Below are 21,978 nucleotides of genomic sequence, written 5' to 3' on the forward strand. Positions count from 1 at the left end.
TCACACGGCCCTCTTATCTTCATTCACATATCTCCTCTGTGGGTCTTTCGTAAAAACACTTGTCATTGGATTTAGGGCCCACTTGGGTTATCCAGGATGATTTCTTCTACAGATCTGTAACTTAATTACATCTGCAAGCACCCTTGAATGTGTCCCCCAACATTCATGTGTTGGAAACTTAACCCCTAATGCAACAGTGTTGAGAAGTGGGACTTTGAAGAGGTAATTTTCTCATGAGAGCTGTGCCCTCATGAATGGATTAATACCATTATTTTGGAATAATAATACCATTACTTAGGCCCTTTTTCCAAATAAGGTCACATTCACAATTTCTGAAGGTTGGGATGTGGACAAGCCTCGGGGGAGGGGAGCACCATTCAACCTACTGCAGTGCTGATGGGGCAAGTCAGAAGCAATAAATAATATAATCAGATTTGATTTCTTGGGAGATGGTGCTGGCAGGTCAAGCCTGAGGGTTCCTTAAGGACTGGAGATGTTTCTTGGTCATTATTAAGAGCAAAATATCTTTCATGGTTTCTGATTTGCTGGTTATTGAATTAATGAAGAAATAAATGAATCTGCAAACCAACAGAAAAAAGATTGCCTATATTTAGAGATGAGGAGGGTACTTTTCCAGTGGAAGCGACCTAATAAGTGTTTTAAGTAAACGTTGGCCCTGGGGCAAAAATTATTCTCGATGTAGGTGTTCCTTATTAGGCCACTTAAAAACACACAAAGCCAATCAACCTTTACTGTACAAACATGAAGTTCATTCGTTCAATAAATATTTATAGAGCATTTACTGGGGCTTTGTGGATAAAGTTTGAAAATGTTCCCAGCTCGCATGAGCTAACAGTATGTAAATAATAGGTAAACCAGAAAATAAAGTCATAAATGCAAAAATAAATTATGATGTGGTGTGAAAGAAAGTGTATGAGGAGTATTGAAGTTGAGTGGTCAGGGAAGACCTCACTGAGGAGATGCATTTGACATTGAACACTGGGAATATCTGGGTGATGGGCATTTCAGGCTCACAGCTGCCACCAATGTCTTAAGGACTAAACTTGGCCTGTTGGAGGGAAAGTGAGAATGAAAAAGAGAGGTATAGAGGAGACCCAAGAAGCATGTGGGGCCACATCCTTTGAAACCTTGTAGGCCAGGATAAAAAGTTTGACTTTTAAAGGCGAAGAGAAACCACTGGAGAATTTTAAACAGGAGCATGACATGGTCAGATTTCCATTTAAATGGTGGTCTTTCCCAACAGACACATGAAAAAATGTTCATCATCACTCGCCATCAGAGAAATGCAAACCAAAAGCACAATGAGATACCATCTCATGCTAGTTAGAATGGCAATCATTAAAAAATCAGGAAACAACAGGTGCTGGAGAGGATGTGGAAAGATAGGAACACTTTTACACTGTTGGTGAGACTGTAAACTAGTTCAACCATTGTGGAAAACAGTGTGGCGATTCCTCAAGGATCTAGAACTAGAAATACCATTTGACGCAGTCATCCCATTACTGGGGATATACCCAAAGGATTATAAGTCATGCTGCTATAAAGACACATGCACACGTATGTTTATTGTAGCACTAATCACAATAGCAAAGACTTGGAATCAACCCAAATGTCCATCAGTGACAGACTGGATTAAGAAAACGTGGCACATATACACCATGGAATACTATGCAGCCATAAAAAAGGATGAGTTCGTGTCCTTCGTAGGGACATGGATGCAGCTGGAAACCATCATTCTCAGCAAACTATCGCAAGAACAGAAAACCAAACACTGCATGTTCTCACTCATAGGTGGAAACTGAACAATGAGATCACTTGGACACAGGAAGGGGAACATCACACATCGGGTCCTATTGTACAGAGGGGGTGGGGAGGGATAGCATTAGGAGATATACCTAATGTAAATGACAAGTTAATGGGTGCAGCACACCAACATGGCACATGTATACATATGTAACAGACCTGCATGTTGTACACATGTACCCTAGAACTTAAAGTACAATAAAAATAAAACATTTTAAAAATAAATAAATAAACGAATGGTGGTCTTTCAGCCTCGGCAGTATTGACATTTCAATCTGGATAATTCTTTGTTATGAGGCCTGTCTTATGTATTGTATGATATTTAGCAGCATCCTTGGATTCTACCCACTAGATGCCACATCCATGTCAACCAAAAATATTTCCCGATATTGGCAAATGGCCCCTGTGGGACAAAATCACTCCCACATGAAAACCACTGATTTTAATAAATCGCTCTCCAACTACTTCAAGGAGAAATTTTTGCGGGAGACATAATAGTAAAAGCCAGAAGACCAGTTAGGGAGCTGTAGTATGTTCCAGGCAAGAGAAGATGGTAGTTTTTAACTGCAGAAAGAGAAATAGGCTGGGTGCAGTGGCTCACAACTGTAATCACAGCACTTTGGGAGACTGAAGCAGGAGGATAGCTTGAGCCCAGGAGTTTGAGACCAGCCTAGGCAAACATGATGAGACCCTGTCTTTACAAAAACAAACAAATTAGCCAAGCACGGTGGCACATGCCTGTAGTTCTAGATACTTGAGAGGCCGAGGTGGGAGAATCACTTCAACCTGAGAAGTTGAGGTTGCAGTGAGCTGTGATCATGCCACTGCACTCCAGCCTGAACGACAGAGGAAGACCCTATCTCAGAAAAGGAAAAAAAGAAAAATGTAAACTTAAAAAAATTTTTTTAAAGAGTGAAATGGATAGATTTGGAATATGCATTGTAGGTAAAGTCACAGGATTTACTGATGAATTGGGAATGTGGGTGAAGGGAAAGATAAGAGTCAAAGAAGGTTTGTGATGTGAGCAATTTGGTGACCAGGAGTATCTTTTACTGACAAGAAGAATGACAGAGGAGCAAGGCTGGGTGGGGCACAGAGTGGACAGGAAAGGCAGATGCTCTGATTTGGAAGAGTTTGTCTGAAATATGTATTAGACATCCAAGGGAGAAAACAGTCAAGCAGGCTGTAAGATACAGAAGTCTAGAGTTCAGGAGGAAGCTTGGGGCTAGAGATAAAATTGTTGAAGTCTTTGGCGTGTGGATGGTATTTAAAGCCATGATCAAGATGAGTCAAGATGAGATTTGTGAGAGAGAAAGAAAGACAGTACTAACAGAAAAGAGAAGAAGGAATCCCAGGAGACTTAGCTTGGAGTCTAGCATACTCCATGTTCTGCTGGATGATAAACCAACCCAGGAAATGAAGAAAGAGAGTGCAGTGAGTGAGGAGAGTCCAGAAAAGCAGTGAGGAACTTGAGAATGCATGTGCAGACCCTTACACTTCTGAGGTATTGCTTTTGTTGAGCTAGAAAAACAAGGAATAAGAAGTTCCCAGAAGTCAGAATAAATAATCTTATTAGCGTTGAGAGATTCTAAATGTTTCTTCTCCTCTAACCATTTTTAACTATAAAAGCCAGTCTGTAGGTCAGTCACCCAGTGTTCTACAGCACTTAAAGAATTAATTGCTTCATAGTCTTAAGATCTGCCCTGTTGGGTATTATTCTCCTCTGGTAATTAAAAGGGGGCTGTAAACTCCCCTCTACTACCGTGGCAGGGAATGGACCACAGAACCTCTCACACTCCCTTCTAACTTTAAAAGCCCATGTTCTTATGTGATACCCATCAGTGACTTGAACTATAGAGAGGCCATTTGTCTTTGTCTTGGCTGATTTCCAGATCCAGGTAATGGGGGACTAACTGGCAGGAAAGGAAAGAACTAAAACTCAGGGTTGCTCACACATGAGAGGCCAGAGCAGTGTCTGGCTAGATAGAGTACATGGTTGGGGAGCCATCATATATTAAATTACAAAAAGCAAGATAAAATGAGGGCAGCTCATGATTACATAAAATCCCTAGGTATATTTCAATATTTCAACCCACTGTCAGACAAAGTCATGTTCAAACGGGAATCCTACTTAACCTCCAGAGGCCCAAGAGTCATGAGCAGGGTGAATGGTGAGGGTAGGAGGGCTGAGTTGGACGTAGCTGGATGTGGAAGCCAGGGAGTGGCATCAGTCAGCACCTAGAGAGCACAGTAACACACACAAATACATTCACACACTAGGCTCACACCACGTACCAGGAAACAGCAAGAAATGGAAAACAGGGTCTGAGGACTGGGAACAGGTAGACAAGTCTCAGGACCAGTTATCACAAACTAGACTTTATATGGGGTAAGTTCCCAGCAGGAAACAGGTAGTTTAATTGAGGAAAATCTAAAGATGGAGGAAGGGTTAAGAGAGACCAACAAGACATGATGAAGTGCCCTGATACTAGCAACAGCAAGGCTTTATTATCATGCCCAGCTTGAAGGGTGAAGGGAACAGTTACCAGATCATGGAGAGTATAAGGATGAGCTGCCCTATAGAAGCTAGTGGCCTTCTGTAACAGAACACAGCTCCCTGCTGCTCCTAATTGGGTGGGAGCTGGGGAGATAAGCATCTCAGTCTCAGTCTCCTTTTTCCTGTCAATCAATCTCCAGCCAGAATCCAGAATAGATGTTAGCCTCCTGGGACAAGAAGAAGAATGGAGAGTAGATCATAGATCTAGAGGGGCAAGTGGAAGCCATCCTCCCTTGGCTCCCTCTGACATGAGTGGATTCAACCTAAACTTGTGTTCTTTTCAGAATGTACAAGGTTTCTTTCTTCAGGGCTAATGATTTTTAACACAAATTTAGCTACACTGAGCAGTTTTAACCTTGATTTTGCCTACAAATGAACTGCAGGAGTGCATCTAGAAAACACCACAGGGAAGACTCTAAGATTATTTTCCCCTCCTTTTTTTTCTTGGGTTTCTTTTCTGAAATCCATTACCTTTTATTTAGTGCGCGATGCACTGATCATCTTCCAGGCTGAGAATAGCCTTTCCTGAAAACTTAAAGCAGAGAGAAATAAACAAGGTTGTCAACAAACAATGAAAAATCATTACTCCATGGTGCTAGCCACCAAAACTGTGTTACTGGAGATCTGCCAGGGAAAAAATAAAGCCTGGAAAATTATCATCCATCAGCATATTCCACCTCTGAAAAATCATTAGCCTCAAACAAGGCAATAAATGTAGAACCCTATGCATAGTAGGTGAGCTAGTACCTTCTCACCGATAACAAAGTATTTCTACCACCCTGTCATTGGGGCTGAATTACCTCAGAATGACGATCTGTTTTATATCTTGAGAACAGTGGGTGTTGTAGGAAACACCACAGCCACCATCCCTAACTCTGAAGGTTTCCTGTGTTGGTGCTACTGTTGTGTTAATATCAGGGGCTACCACCTTACTAAGGAACTTTGTGATAATATGGTGATTGTGGAGTCAGGCAAGGTGATTTGGGTCCCCTGGCTCCCATTACTATTTGTTGGGATTGAAGAAGTACCCTTTTACCATTTTAATGGATGGATAATGGGACTATATGAGGCCAATATATATAGGTTAAATAGTGAACACCTTTGTTTGAAGCAAACTTGGATTCTGGAGGGGTCTACATTTCCATATCTATCAGTTGAAAAATGATCACCACAAATTAGTTGAATCTCTACAGTCTCTTCCCCCTCTAAATTCTCTGATTGTATATAAACAAGTAGATGTATGCTGGGATGCATGTACCATGATCAAAATTGAGATGCTATTTGTGGACAGCCACAATCAGCCATAGCATTTTTTGTTTTGAAAGGGAATGATTAGAAACTTGGACCCTGAAGCCAGACTTCCAGGATTCAAGTTTCCACCTACCATTTACTAGCTATGTGGCCTTGAGGGTTACTGAACCTCCCCATGGTTCAATTTCCTCATCTAAGAAATGTGGATAATGTTACATCTAACTCTTCAGGATTAATGAGGAGTAAATGAGCTAATACATGTAGAACTCTTAAAACCATGCCTGGCCCATGGGAAGTACTCTGTAAATGTTAGATCTTACAGTACTATTTTATTGCAGGTCTGATGATGTATTGCACTGTTTATTAATAAAACCTCAAAGTCGGGCTATCACTAACTGGTGTAAAGTCAGTCACATAAAATGGCATTTCGCTCACTCCACTTTGGATATCTTACCATTCCCACCATGCTCTTACCTCCCTGGAAGCCCTTATTAACTCCCCAGAAAAGTGCCTAGTGCATAACACATAGGAGGGGCTCCATTATTGTCTGTGAGATGCATGTAGTCCACTAGGACACAAGTCCAATTTGTCTCAAAATAGTATCTTTGGTTAATGTAGTATACACCAAAAGAAGAAATTTTTGTCTCCCTGAGTAATTACTAGTCTTTATGGCCCCAGATACAACCTTGTCTTGAGGTCAGCTCATAATCCACTCCTTGCTCTGTGAAACCACCTGGGAGAGTCAACAATACACATGCCATTCCTGAGTAGTAGATTTTTAAATTTGGAAACCGGTTTTTGTTGGCAGATGTGTAAAAGTGCACCTACCTACACAACTCCCTATCACCTTGACAGCTGTGAATAGCCAGTAAACCACACTGTTTCTTTTCTGTTGGCATTAATGGACGGTTGAACTTTTCTCCCCAGGTCTACCTGTTTCTAATAGTATCAGGCTTTCCCAAGAATTGTTTGACTCATTGCATCCATGTGGATTCCCACACCCCTGGTGGAAGCAGTTCCAACACAAATAGAAAAGACGTGCAAATCTGAATTTCCATTTGCTTCGCAAGGAAATGAGAACTACCAGGGTGTCCTCTATTAGGCACTGGTCCCATTTCTAGCCCCCTACATCTCCTGGAGCCTACCCAGTGTGCCATGTGTAAAAGGTGGTCTTAATGGGACCTTGGTGGCTCATTTCATAATAAATGACAAATGCTTTGTTTTTCTTCTTTCAATCTATTAGGTTCTTTTTTTTTTTGAGACGGAGTCTGGCTCTGTCTCCCAGGCTGGAGTGCAGTGGCCGGATCTCAGCTCACTGCAAGCTCCGCCTCCCGGGTTTACGCCATTCTCCTGCCTCAGCCTCCGGAGTAGCTGGGACTACAGGAGCCCGCCACCTCGCCCGGCTAGCTTTTTGTATTTTTAGTAGAGACGGGGTTTCACCGTGTTAGCCAGGATGGTCTCGATCTCCTGACCTCGTGATCCGCCCGTCTCGGCCTCCCAAAGTGCTGGGATTACAGGCTTGAGCCACCGCGCCCGGCCGGTTCTTTTTTTTTTTTTTTTAAGTGTTTCTTGAGAAATACTGAGTAAGTGATTAATAACCCATCTTGGTTTTGCTTTTTCTACCACTGGCTTGTGGAGAAATAATGTGACCTACAGATGTTTGGACAAATAGTACATTGTGTTGATGACAGATTCCTCTCAGACATGTCCCATGCGGTTGAGCTTATCAGCAGTCAAAGAACAGGTATTCCCAGACTTTGTCTAATTGTTTTTTCTTTGCTTTTCTTGTTAGGCTAAATACCAACCCATATTGAAAAGGGGACTTGAGAAAACAGTGTTCAGAACTGTGCATTATTTTTGTCCTTTACAAGGCAGACAGAGGAAGAAACGTGCAGATAGACACATGTGCAGGTCTAATAAACAGTTCTAATGCCATGGCAGCATTCTTGCATGCTGGGCATGGCACTGTGTAGGTCAGATATTTCTTTACAGCTGTTGCTTTTCTATTTTTACTTAAAGTACAGTAATAGAAAATCGCTTTTCTTAAGCAGATAAAAATTGCCAGAGTTATATTAAGTCGTCTTTTATACTAAGTAGTTTAATTTAAAATAGGTGATTAATGATAACTGAAAAATCTCCAAGCTGGTTTATATAAACATTTAGTTGGGATTGTAGAATAAAGAAAAAGTAGGGAGACACAATTTCCAGAATGGGTCATGCTCCATTGTTCCCTAGATTAGAAAATTCAAGCAAAGTTTGAGTTACCCATGAGAGAATTTGGGTTAAAATTTAGAACCCAAATGTTAGAGCAGGCAGGGACCTTCGAGTCGCTTAACCCAACACACTCATTTTCCAAATGGGGAAAAAGAGGCCCTGGCATGGCTCCTTAGTAACTAAGCAATAGCCAAAACCCACTTTTAAAATCTGAGTCTTACATTATTCCCATATTACAGCCCACGACCTTTTTCTAGTCATAATTTTTTAAATTCAAAAATATTTGTTAGGCACTTAGTAGACAACATAGGCACTGAAGTGTAGCAATTTAGATGAAAAATGGAACATAAGAGTTCATCATATTAGCCATCAAAGTTATGTTTTTCATCTGTAGAAGAGAGACAGCTGCAAAGCATTTGATCTTAACAATGACAATTAAAATGAACCTTATTTGAAGTTGCAAAATCACCACATTGCATTAGCACAAGACTCTGGCATGCATGCATGAGGGCATTTTGCAGATGGCTTACAAAGACTTAGTTTATGTAGGCACTTTAGGAAACAGATGGAAGCCACAGTATTCCATGGTAAATGAGGATTTATGGCTCTACAGTCACCAGCAGAGTGGCTCCCTTTTACCTGATGGGACAGCTGAAGTAGTGTGATGCCTCTGGTTTGTAAATCCCTGGTCTAGGAGTCCTTAAAGGAAATTTTGTCCCCGGTGGGACCATTGGCCTCATCCTGTACCCCTGCAATTTATCATTAATGGATATTTGCTGTCAACAACAACAACAAAAATCTATTCTATTTAAACTTTCTAAAGGATAAATCAGCATCATCCAGAAGGCTAGAAGACTGAGAGAAACCTATATTCATCTATATGTTCCCTGCTATCATCATAAAACCCAACATAGTTTTAATTTTTTCTCAAACTTCTATGTTTAGTATCTACGGTACCTACCCCCTACCCCAGTTTATCTGTCTCCAAATGTTTTAAGGGCTTGAGATTAGAGAATTAAAGGAAAACACATATAAAGCTGAGCCTCAGGAAGACTCAGCTAATAGGTAACTTCAAGGTCTTTGGTCTGTAAAATACTGATAAGAATGTGTGTCTTGGTTTCTTATAAGGTAGTATTTCAGCATCTCATAAAGAAGCTATCAGGGAAGATAGCAGCTTGAGAGGAAAAAAAACCCACACATAGTATCAGACAAAAGGGATCAATGAGATGAATGCCAGAGCGATTACAGTGAATGTAGAATATCCTCTGTGTGATGGCATCTTCCCTAATTATTTAAGATTGCTTGTAAAATTGATTTTATGTAAACACAACAACACTCGGCAACAGCCAACTTCTTGCAGGCAACGTAAGTTGTTGGGGATTTATTGACCTGTCATTCACATGTGTTACTTTACTACCGCTTAATGGTCTGTTTAGATAGCCTTGGTGTGTACAAACTCCCCACCCTCAGTTCCAAGCATCACACGTTGACAGGTAGCTGCCACAGAGATAAAATAAGGAACCCCATGCCAGAGCATACTAGGGCATGGAAACATTTGTTATTTTCTAATCAAATGCTGGACTTTTCTCAGGAGCTAGAGTAGGAGGTGAGGAGTCCAAATCTTTCTACTTTTTAGTATTTGTTGAACATGGAAACAACAGCAAAAAAAAAAAATACTGGACTCAGACTTAGTTGCAGGTCCTAATTTCAACTCTTACTGGTGACTTAGTGCCATGGGTGTATCAGATTATGTCTCTAAGCTTCAGGCTGATCATGTGTAAACAAGAAAAGCAATTCAATCCCTGTCCCATTCTTGAATTTCCTAGGACATTAAGGACAAAATGGTTATAACGTGCTATGCAAATGTGTGATCAAACACCACACACATACATACACACATACTTAATGCAGTCAGAGTTGTCAGCAAGCATGTTTGGAAAATACAAAGAGCTATTTGCCTTGGAGAGGTTACGGGGTAAAGAACTAGGGCACAGTTACTACTCTCAAGGAGATTACAGTCAAATAGAGAAGATGTCACATTTTGTAGACCTGAGACATTGTTTATTTTACATTATAACATTTCTCAAATTGAGGTATATCTCATAGCTAATGGCATATCTTAGAATGAAGACTTTTTCTTTCTTAGTGGTGCATGAGTTAATGGTGACTCTTTTTCATACCCAATTGTGTCTTAGATTCCATGAAATTTAATAATACAGCCCCTCAGATAACTTTCCTTGGGGATCAAGGGAACTGTGGGAAGAGGGAGGTGTATCCCCAGAGGACAGATTCTGAAAGACTGCAGAAAGAATGACTGTGTAAGCTGCATGGCTGGAAAATTCATGTTGGACTGGATAAGAAGTCGTCTGGGGGAAAGATAATACATTTTGCAAGCATACCATTTTAAAATCCAAGAATTTCCTATTATATCATAATAGAAATGTAGAGAGAAGAATCTGACAACTAATGGGAAAGGGAAAGAATAAACAGTGAAGGCTGGCCTCCTGTGCCCCATTTAATGGAACAACCAACTCCTAGGGAGGTCCCAGAGTGATGGGATCCTCACATGCAGGACGCCAGCCCTCAGACTAGAGCTGACATCGTCCATCCTCTTTCCCACTCTGTACCCGTTGGGTGAACCCAGCTCTTAATCTAAAACAGAACGTTTAGAGTCTCAGGCCCTGTGACTGGCCTCCAGAGTGACCTCAACTCGATCCCAGGGCAGAGCAAACAACCTTAAGACTCAGGTTTAGTTTTTTAGCAGGCCTTTGCTTTCAGGAATGCAGTTATGTGACCATTTCCCTGACCCAGCCCTTGTCATAATGAATCCTTCCTTCCTATTGAATTATTTCCCCCTCTTTCCTCTAAAAGATTTATCCTGCATGCCAACCCTTAGTGAAACTTTTCTTGCTCGAGAAAAAATAAACAAGCAACCAGGATTTGAGTGGCCAGAGTTGGGACAAAATCAAATGGCGTTTCCTGTATTTTAAAAGATTGCAAAATATTCTAAAGATGAAGAAGAATGTTGATATAGCTTAAATGCCCAATTATAGCAACTGGAGTTCAAAATCCAATTAGTGACATCTTTCGTCTCCCTCCCCCTGCTAATTTCCTCCTCTCCTCATGTCCTCTATTTACTCATCGTGACTGGCTTTATGCTTAGGTTTTATATTTCTATTTTCTCAGTATGACATCTACTTGGACTTTAACTATTTTGTCATGCATGTTTGGTTTTCGCATTTTTCTCTCCCATCCTTATCTCCTGCATTGTATCTACTTCGACCTTTCCATCTGGTTATTTTTACCCTTCTTCCTATTGCTTTATTATTTTTTCTTTCCTGTTTATTGTTTCTCTTCCTTCACTCAGGCTTCCGTTTTTCTATTTGTCAAATCTTTCTGCATTCCTTGTAAAATAATAATTATTGAATCAAGGATACTCCCAAAATGACAGGGTATAGGCAAATGAGAAACTGTGCTCTGTTATAGTTACTAGGTATTAAAAATAAACTTGACCAAGGCTAACGTCAAACAGCCTTGAGGTTGTTAACATCCCATTTAAGGGAGGCTCCCAAGGAGGACTCTCTGAAAGGAATGTTGTCATTTGCCCGGGGATGAGGATAATGTTGGAAAATAAAGGGGGTTGCAGGGAGAGGCAATGTAGTGCAGTGGCTATAGCCTCTGGTGCCAGACTTCCTGTGTTCCTGCACCAACCCTAATGCATACTTTAGCTGTGTAACCTTAGGAAAGTTACTTCTCTGGATCACATTTGTCAAATAAAGATAATATAATACAACTTTTATACAATTTTTGTGAGGATTAAATCTGTTAGTATATTTAAGCACTTAGAACAGTGCCTAGAACACAGTAAGAGCTATGCACATATTAGCCATTATCATTTGCTGTGGTCACTCAAGTTGGCATCACATTTAAGGAAACATGTTTTGAGAAATGCATTTCCCCTTGCATGTGTGCATATGAAATGAAGATTGAGAAGGTCCTAAAGCTGCAATTCTCAAAGTTGATGCCTTGGACTAGCAGCATCAACGTTACCTAGGAATCTGGTAGAAATGCAAATTCTCAAGCCCTATCTCTGCCCTACCCCTGGTCAATTGAATGAGAAACCTGGAGGGTGGGCCAGGCAATTTGAGTTTTAACAAACCCTTCAAGTGATTCTGCGGATGCTGACCTTTAAGAACTACCACTGTAGGGTGGATATCCCCTCTCTACTCTCAGGCTGCCTTCAGAATATAGAACGTAGCCGTCTCCATCTCAATCCCCCACCACTACCACCAGCAACAGCCTGAGCCATTGTGTGGTCCATGTTGTCATCTTCAAAGTAACTTGAGTAGGGTGCAAGATAGCAATATTCTAACTGAGGAACATTAGAATCATCTCTTTCTTTGGCCCCAGTAGTGAATTGCCGGTTTCTTTGGGCTCAAAGACTAGGAGTCCAAAAGCATATAGTAGGTGAGGACAGATTAAAACAAAGAGATGTTCTTTATTCTCATGGAATAGGCAGGCAAGACTAGATGGTCCAAACGTAGATTTAAACATGAGTGCTTTTCACCTCTCAGAATAATCAAGACAATTGGCAATAAACGTTCAATGACCTGTGTTTAGAATTTCCAAATTGTCTCCCTTGGGGCATGTTTAGAAACTTTCAAAGTTGATACTCTTTATGGCAAATCAATGTGTGCTCCTTTGAAGCCTCTGGGGTGGTGGGAGAACTTTCCCATGCAGGGACATGGACTGGGTAGCCTCATCCGTGGGTGTGATATTTGTGGCATTGCCTATGTCCTGAAGAGCACCAGGTAATTCACAGAACCTGTGAAACTCTCTGTTAAACTTTATGGCAATCAATGTGTGCTCCTTTGAAGCCTCTGGGGTGGTGGGAGAACTTCCCATGCAGGGACATGGACTGGTAGCTTCATCCGTGGGTGTGATATTTGTGGCATTGCCTATGTCCTGAAGAGCACCAGGTAATTCACAGAACCTGTGAAACTCTCTGTAAACTTTATGGCAAATCAATGTGTGCTCCTTTGAAGCTCTGGGGTGGTGGAGAACTTTCCCATGCAGGGACATGGACTGGGTAGCTTCATCCGTGGTGTGATATTTGTGGCATTGCCTATGTCCTGAAGAGCACCAGGTAATTCACAGAACCTGTGAAACTCTCTGTTAAACTTTATGGCAAATCAATGTGTGCTCCTTTGAAGCCTCTGGGGTGGTGGGAGAACTTTCCCATGCAGGGACATGGACTGGGTAGCTTCATCCGTGGGTGTGATATTTGTGGCATTGCCTATGTCCTGAAGAGCACCAGGTAATTCACAGAACCTGTGAAACTCTCTGTTAAACTTTATGGCAAATCAATGTGGCTCCTTTGAAGCCTCTGGGGTGGTGGAGAACTTTCCCATGCAGGGACATGGACTGGTAGCTTCATCCGTGGGTGTGATATTTGTGGCATTGCCTATGTCCTGAAGAGCACCAGTAATTCACAGAACCTGTGAAACTCTCTGTTAAACTTATGGCAAATCAATGTGTGCTCCTTTGAAGCCTCTGGGGTGGTGGGAGAACTTTCCCATGCAGGGACATGGACTGGGTAGCCTCATCCGTGAGTGTGATATTTGTGGCATTGCCTATGTCCTGAAGAGCACCAGGTAATTCACAGAACCTGTGAAACTCTCTGTTAAAGATGGCAGAGGATTACATATACCTCTCTTATTAAACGTATCAGGAGGCCAGGCACAGTGGCTCATGCCTGTAATCCCAGCACTTTGGGAGGCCGAGGTGGGCGGATTACCTGAAGTCAGGAGTTCAAGACCACCCTGGCCAACATAGTGAAACCCCATCTCTACTAAAAATACAAAAAAATTAGCTGGCCATGGTGGTGCGCACCTGTAATCCCAGCTACTCAGGAGGCTGAGGCAGGAGAATCTCTTGAACCCCGGAGGTGGAGGTTACAGTGAGCTGAGGTCATGCCACTGCACTCCATCCTGGGCGACAGACCAAGACTCCATCTCAAACACACAAAAAATTGTATCAGGAAAACACAGCTGGCACCAGCTGCTGAAGACTTCCCAAAGCAACAGTAGGTCATGGGTCACAGCCTTCCCTCATAGACAGACTTCCCAGAAATCCTCATGGAAGAACTAGAGTGAGAACACCTAGATTAGGAGGCCCACTGTTCAGAATACCACCTAAGAGCAATGGTTTCCCAAAGGTATGCTACTGCAGCATTTGCTATGCAAGCACAAATTCCTGTGTCTGATTAGGATGTTATGCCTTTATGTTCAGCCAGATTGGTTTGGTTAGTCTCATTTTATTGATTCAGAGACTGAGGTTCAGAGAGATTGTAGGGATGAAAGGCACAAAAGGAGTCATAGAGCCAAGGTGAGAGCCCATGTCCTCTGAATTGCGATCCTGGGCATTTTCCAGTTCACTGTCTGGCTCCTCTCTGCCAGCCCACTGCACAAGGCGGTCTCTAGTTCTTCATCATGGAGAGAGCATGGCTCCTCAGCAGACAAGCCCCTCTCTGAACCTAAGAAATGAAAAGATGATTTGCTTGTTAGATTTGGAGCCCCTATACTGATAACCTCTGCTATCCTCCAGTATTTTCCCAGACTTTCAGTTGGTAGAACTAGGAGGCTGAGCAATGTTAGAGAATGGTGACCATCAGCATCTGCAGTGCTGTCCAGTATAACTTGTATGATGATGCAAATGTTCTGTATTTATGTTATCTAACATGGTAACTGCTAAAGAGCTACATTTTTTTAATTTAATTTTTTAAATTAAGTTTTTAATTGGCCAGGTGTGGTGGCTCACGCCTGTAGTCCCAGCACTTTGGGAGGCTGAGGTGAGCAGATCACCTGAGGTCAGGAGTTCGAGACCAGCCTGGCCAACATGGTGAAACCCCATCTCTACTTAAAAAATACAAAAATTAGCCAGGCATGGTGGCAGGCACCTGTAATCCCAGTTACTCGGGAGGCTGAGGCAGGATAATTGCTTGAACCTGGGAGGCAGAGGTTGTAGTGAGCCAAGATTGCACCACTACACTCCAGCCTGGGGGACAAGAGCGAGACTTCATCTCAAAAAAAAAAAAAAAAGGTTTTTAATTTTAAATTTGAATAGCAACATGTCCATAGGCATTAGACTACACAGATCTGTAAGACCATTTTTTAGTTGGGTGTTTAGAATGAGTTTCATTTGGAGGAAGAAAAAAACAGAAACATAATTTGACTTCTGTCCCCTTAACTTCTTGAAACAAATCATCAAACAGAATCCACTTTTCTGTCAAACATCTAGCATATCTGATTAGAATTATCTGGGGGTCCATGAGGCCCTGCACCCCAGCAGAGCCCTGCCCCATTACTGCATGGCAGTTGTTAACCAGTTGTCTGGCTTTTACCTGAAAAGTCAGTACAATGACTCCTTCCTTCTCTTTCTACCTCCATCCTCTCTTCCTCCCTCCCTCCCTCTCTCCTGAGAGCAAGCTTTATTTATTGTTATCATTTCCTATTAACCAATAGGGTGGAATATGAGCAGTATATAGAATAACAATGAGAGTTGTCCTATATATTGGGCAAAAGGCTTGTGTTTAGAATTATCAACTGGACTCTCAACTCCTGTCTTTAAAGTGAAAAGGTATGGATGGTGATGGCCCTGCATCATTGTTTGGGGACAGGGACCTGTTCCTCAGCCCTTTTTTTTCTTTGTAGACTCAGAACTCTAGCTTTGAAATCACACTCACATGCAGGACTGGCTCCTCTTTCTCTAGAATGAGGCTGACATCCTTCTCACCTGAGAACATTCTTTTCTCTGCTACAAGCTCACCGTGGCAGGAGGTGGGCTGATGTGTGATATATTTGGCACCAGTGAGTTGCAGTTTATTTCAGTTGTCTACGTACATGCTCCCAGAAAAGAATATTTTCAGACAGTCCAGCCTTCTTTATGCTTTTAAGGGTAGAAAACCAGCTAGCCAAATTCCATTCTTTCAGACAGCTTAAAAGAAGATAAGAAATAAACTGTTTACCCAATTAAGTGCATTTCTTTCCTTCATTAGCCAGCTAATAATAAAAATTTGTATAGGTGCACTGGTTCCAAATTATTCCATTTTGGATATCACCTATAATCTGTTTTGCCATAAATGCATCATAAACTCTTACCTATGAGGTCATACATTGAGTTGTACCCCCATGGCCCTAATAGATACTTATAGGCAGAATAAAGCATGCACTCCTCGCTCTGCACTTGTCCTCTATTTACCATCGTAGCCCTGTAGTTTGCAATGCACTCCATGTACTAGTCACATAGCCATTTTAAGATGTGCCCTCTCTCTTCTTATACCAGATTCAGACTATTCCCTTTGTCTCAAGCACCTTTTCCTGACTTGTCTATTTGCCAGGATCCATAGAAAGGACCACACAGCTCCCTTTGTGTCCCTGGTATGTCTTTATCAGACTATGTTGCCTGTTCATGTTTGGTCTCTGGATCCTTCAAGGGTTCAAGGGACAGAAACTCAGATCAGCTTAAGCTAAAGAGGAAGTTTATTGGACACTGGGCGTGATTACTCATTTATTAAATTCAAATTTATGAGGCACCTATCCTACGTGTCAGCCACTGAGCAAGACACAGATAATGAAAAGGTGACATTTCTCCTTCAGCCTGGGGCCCCAAATGAGCATCCCTGGAGTAAGCCTCAGTTTCCCCTACCTTGAGGATCCTGGTTCAGCCAGACCTTCAGATTAAAGCGAAGCCATCAAGACTGTATCAGTTGACCTCCTGCAAGTGCATTTAAAAATATATATATATTGCTGTTTGCCACTGAGGTTTTCTGGTTGTTAGTTTTGCAGCAATAGGTGATCTGCATAACAGCCTGCCCTGCCCTCCTTCTGTTCTCCTTCATTCCCTTTCTGTTACCCAAGGGTTTGAAAAGTGTTCTGAGTGGAATTCTAGATCTTCTTATATATTTCCTAAACCAGGACCACAGTTCTTAGTGTAGGCAAACACATGACCTAAGAAGGAGCAATCAGAACTCTCACAGATACACCGTGATCAGTGTTTAAAGCCCTAATGCAGAATCCAGAGATCTGGGAGGGGCCCCAGTTTCTGCTTTCCTCAAGCTTGTTTGTTTGGCATTTCCGTCGGTCTGTGAGCTAACCCAGGGTCCAGCACATTTCCTCTTTAGCTTAAGCTGATTCGAGCTGAGTTTCTGTCCCTTGTAACCGTGAAGGATCCAGAGACAGAATACAAGCAAGCAATAAAGTCTGATAAAGGTACACCAGGGACACAAACGGAGCTGTGGAACCACAGAAAGAGGGCATCTAACCCACTTGACAAGTCAGAGAAGGCTTTTTGGGGAAAGGAGCGGTTAAAGCTGAAACCTAAAGGTTGGCCAGAAAAGTGGAAAGGGAAGGGTGGGGAAAGGGAACAACCTCTCAAAGGCATAGAGGCTGGGGTGGAGAGGGGTGGGTCACACTGAGAAACCAAGTTGGAAAAGTTAACAGGAGCTAGCATGGGAGGACCTTGTAGGTCTATGTCAAGAAGTGGGATTGTTCCTGATGGTAGGTGGAGTTATTGAGCGATTTTATAAGAAGGGAAAAAGTAACTTTTTAGAAAGGTTTGTTTTTGTTTTTCTGGCTGCAGGGCAAAGATTGAAGTCATGAAACTACTCGAGGTTGTTTAAAGCATTCAGGCATGAGATGAAGGTATCCTGGATTCAGGTGGAGGCCTTGGGCCTTCATATAGGGCTTCTTCAGAGTTGGTGCAATATTTGTTGAATTAAAATCGGAGAATTAAAGTCATTTTCTGAGGTTCCCTTTGAGAGGAACTGTACCTTCTACTTAAGATTATGAGGAACCATAAGGGGGCGATTGTTTGGCCACTAGTTCCTTATATTTCCTCCCAGGAGACTCTTCTGAACATGTACAACCTGGGGTGTCACCACCCTCGGGCCACCAACTCTTCTTATTGTTCAAGATGTGCTAGGTGTTACTTTCACCCAGAATAAAATGATTCTCATTTACTTACCTAGCAACTGTCAAAGCCTGAAATTTCATTCTGTGGGCGTAGGCAATTTTCCCATTGTAAATGTGGCTTCATCTCAAGTTTGTTATCTGCCAGCAACAGTGAACAGAGGTGCTACAGTTGCTCTTCCTTTCTCCTATGAGCAACAATTTAAGACCAATTCTGCCAGAATACAAATGTACAAATGCATCTGTTAGCAATTGTCCCTCTTGAGTCATGTGTTCAAGAGGTTTAGTGGGCTTGCCTGAAGACCTTCAGATGAAGAAATGGCTTGAAGATGCACAACAGAAACCCAGCAGGACAGAACAGTGGCTTAATTCCTTTTGGAGCCATCAGGGAAGAAAAATTCTGTTTCCCGGATGGACAGGAGGACACTGGCTTTGGGTGACTGAGGATCTAGGTTTTTATTGAAGAAAATAAATTTAAAAATAAGACGTAATGGGAAGCGTTTAGAGGAACAAAGGTGAATTTTACCCAGACCGCCCTCTTTCTTACAGCACCTTATGGGTAGGAAACACATTGGCTGGGATGTCTTCAGAGAACTGAAGTGGGGAGGAGTTGAAGCAAGAAGGAGAAAAAACTGGCTTCTGTGTTGCGTAGGCAATCATTCCTTGTTTTTTATAATATTCCTCTCTTATTTATAGTATCTTCCACACCTTTCTCTAGCGTAGGCAGAATAAGATATGTCCGAGGCTCCCTCCCCACAAGTCCTCTGGACACAGGAGGGCCTTGACTTTGAAATCCACCCTCAGCAGCCCCCTGTGCGTGTGAACTGGTTCACCGTCAGGTCTTCTCCCCATCTCTTGGGGTCTTTTGACCACACACATAATGAGGTCTCACTTCAGCAACGTCTTGGACCCCAAATGGCGTTCCCACCCTCCTGACAAAGCAGCTTTTGTGTCTTATGTCAAAATAATCACTTACCAAAAATGATGGCAAGGCTCAGAAATATTCCAGCTTTATCCTTAGGGAATAGAAAAAAAAAAAGAGCATTAAATGTTTAACCTGGATTGATGAGGTTTGCTGAAACTATTGGATAAAATGAAAACTTTCTTAGAGGCATAAATCACTAAGGAGACTTCCCCCGTCTCATTGATTTTTGGATTCAGTTAATGATTCAAGCACTAAGAACATAAGGCTAGGTGGAAGTTAAAGAAATGGAAATGCCACATTAACCTCTAAATTTTACCTATATGTTGATTTTTGACAGTGAAATACTATAATTAACTCAGACTATTTTCCACAGCTTTAATTTTTGCTGATGTTCAAAAGTATTGCAGAAAAGCTGATTCCTAATTATTACATACAGCATTGCATAAATTTCTTCCTAATTAAAAAGCCTCTAAATTCTAAATAATCAATTTACAAAGACATATGGTTTTGAAAAATTAGGCATTTAATATCTAAAGATTTATTAGTAATTTGTACCATAGCTAATTAATTATGGTTATAATACTATTGTAGTCATAGTAGAGATTGATGTGATGATGTGATTGTAAATTTATTTTGATATGTCTTCTTTAATATCAGAGCATTACAATATACTTAGTTTTCCCTTTCATTCTTAATTATGCTTGAAAGCATTAGTTTAATGAAAGATAAGAGGGCTTGATAAGTGTACCATCAGAATTTATTTGAAAAACTGTTTTCAACATGAAACAAACAAATTGTTTTTTTGCCCTGGCAAAATGAAATTTGTACTAAGTAATAAATTGGCAGACAGAAATGCTTAAAATTAAGTAGTATTTGATACAGAATTTTTTGTCAACCGTTGTGACAATTCACAGAGAGCTTAGCATAAGAAAGTAGTTTAACTGTACACGGAAAGCCTGCTGACAAAAATGAATCTAGCACAACAAACAATGATGGCATTGTAAATGTTCACAAGCGTGTGGGGTAGGTGGGAAGGCTTTTTTTCAATCTTGTTTGTCAGTGAATTTCTAGGTATTAAAAAAATCTAGAAACTGTTTTGATTACTAGGTTTTTCTTCAAAGTTGTAAGAGGAGAGAGATTTATGATTTAGTGGTAGAAAAGGCCACTGATCTGTTTCATTGAATAGAAACACATCCTTTTGAATAAAATAGAGGACAGAAACATAATGCCAGTTGCAAGAAAGAAGGAAAAGGAAGATGATGAAAATAGCTTCATAATATATATGGAGCTCAGAGAGCAGCGTGCCACATTTAGGTTGGCTAAAGGATATTTCCACATGCAGAGCCTCTGGAAGAGGTTTCTGGGGAGGTGGCAGAAACAATCTGTCCATTTTTTTAATGGAATTCCAAGTACCAGAGTTGATTGGGTGAGACCCGTCAGGTTACCCACAGCCTTGCCTTCTTTGTTTTAGATAGTAATCATTTTGGATTATTCTGCTGCTGCTTTAGTGATAGCACTAGTGTACACTGCTGTGGTTATTTTTGTGGCTTTTACCCAACAATGTCCATTTTGTCATGTGCTTCTTCCCTCGTTTTTCCACAGCACCACCATTTGAGGGACATCTGTCACTGGTTAGCTGTGTGACTTTGAGGAAGTAACTAAATGTCTCTCAACAGTCTCAATTTCCTCATCAGTAAAAGGGTACCAGCAATAGGACCAACTCAGTGTTGTTGCTGTGACAATAAAATACAGCAATATATGCTAGTCAGCTCTGCTTGGCACATAGGAAGTTATCATAGTACTTAGAGTAGAGGACCAGTGCAGAGAACTGGGTTTTGGGAGAATGAGAGACCTTGGTTTTCCATTCATTCATTTTACAAGTATTTACTGAGCGTCCCCTCTGTTTTCAGTACAGGGCTTATTTGCTATCGACCTAAAAATCAATAGACTATATGAATATCTGCCCTCTCAAAATTTGCACTAATAGAAAGTACACCTGTATGCATAGAAATAATTAAAATAACTAGTTATCTTCGAAGCGCATTGGGGCACAAGGGAAAAGAGCATTAGCCTGAAAATGTATAAAAGAGAAGATAATCATATTTGAGTCTTGAACAAAGGTAAACCAAATGGGGAAGAGTACTGATGTAGATAGTAAAAGGTTCCAAGACAGGTGGTAAGGAGACATAAGTTTGGATTGGTCGTGGCTCAAGGGGTAAAACAAGGCTGGCGGAAAGATAAATTTGAAGGCTTAGACAGAGGCTGTGGTTATTTATCTTATCGAGTGCTGTCATCTGAATGTTTGTGTCACCCCAAAATACATATATTGAAACTTAATCACCGATATGATGATATTAAGAGGTAGGACTTGTAGGAGGCATTTAGATTGTGAGGATAGGGCTCTCATGAGTGGAATTAGCACCCTTATAAAAGAGGCCTGAAAGCCAGGTGCCGTGGTGCATGCCTGTAGCCCCCAGCTACTCAGGAAGCTGAGGAGGGAGGATTGCTTGACCCTGGGAGTTTGAGAGTTTGACAAGGAAGCTTGTGTGCCTCTTCTGCCATGTGAGGACACATAGAAGACACTATCTATGAAGAAAAGCCCTCACCAGACACTGTATCTGCCAACACCTTGATCTTGGACTTCCCAGTCTCCAGAATTATAAGCAATAAATTTCTGTTGCTCATGAATTACCCAGTCTAAGGTATTTTGTTATAGCTGCCCAAACGGACTAAGACTGGGTGAAAGACAACCTGTGGGATATAAAAACACCAAAGGTGGCTGTGTGAATATTAGAAGACCCATTCATTTTTTTCTCTTCAAAATATAATAGTACAGGCTTTTAAATATGTGGTGGAAATCTACTCAAATAGAATAATGAAATGCATATCCTATCGTATTTATCAAGTTTGGGCTTCACAGTAGTAAAAGCTGTCATCAAAGGAAAAAGTTAAAAATTACTCTCTTGGCATATTTCATCAAATGCCCAATAAACTTTCAACATGCTTCCTTCCATCAACAAATACTTATTCAGCTCTTAGTAGATTCTCAGAACCCTGCTAAGCCCTATGTCTAAAGCAGTTTGACTTTTCCTAGTACTTTTCAGCAAAACAATAATAACTTTGATAATATTTTTTAAATTTCAATAGGTTTTGGGGGAACAGGTGGTGTTTGGTTACATGGATAAGTTCTTGGTGATTTCCGAGATTTTGGTGCAGCCATCACCCAAGCAGTGTACACT

At 41.3% G+C, this 21,978-nt stretch overlaps 1 protein-coding gene across 1 annotated transcript in view; it reads left to right on the forward strand.

Moving 5' to 3' along the window:
* The window catches only part of RARB (retinoic acid receptor beta), a 775,222-nt gene that overhangs the window by 545,958 nt on the left and 207,286 nt on the right, over positions 1–21,978 (forward strand). The gene's annotated exons all lie outside the window — the stretch shown is intronic.

Source organism: Trachypithecus francoisi, unplaced genomic scaffold (genome assembly GCF_009764315.1).
Source record: "Trachypithecus francoisi isolate TF-2019V2 unplaced genomic scaffold, Tfra_2.0 Lachesis_group0, whole genome shotgun sequence".
Classification (NCBI taxonomy): domain Eukaryota; kingdom Metazoa; phylum Chordata; class Mammalia; order Primates; family Cercopithecidae; genus Trachypithecus; species Trachypithecus francoisi.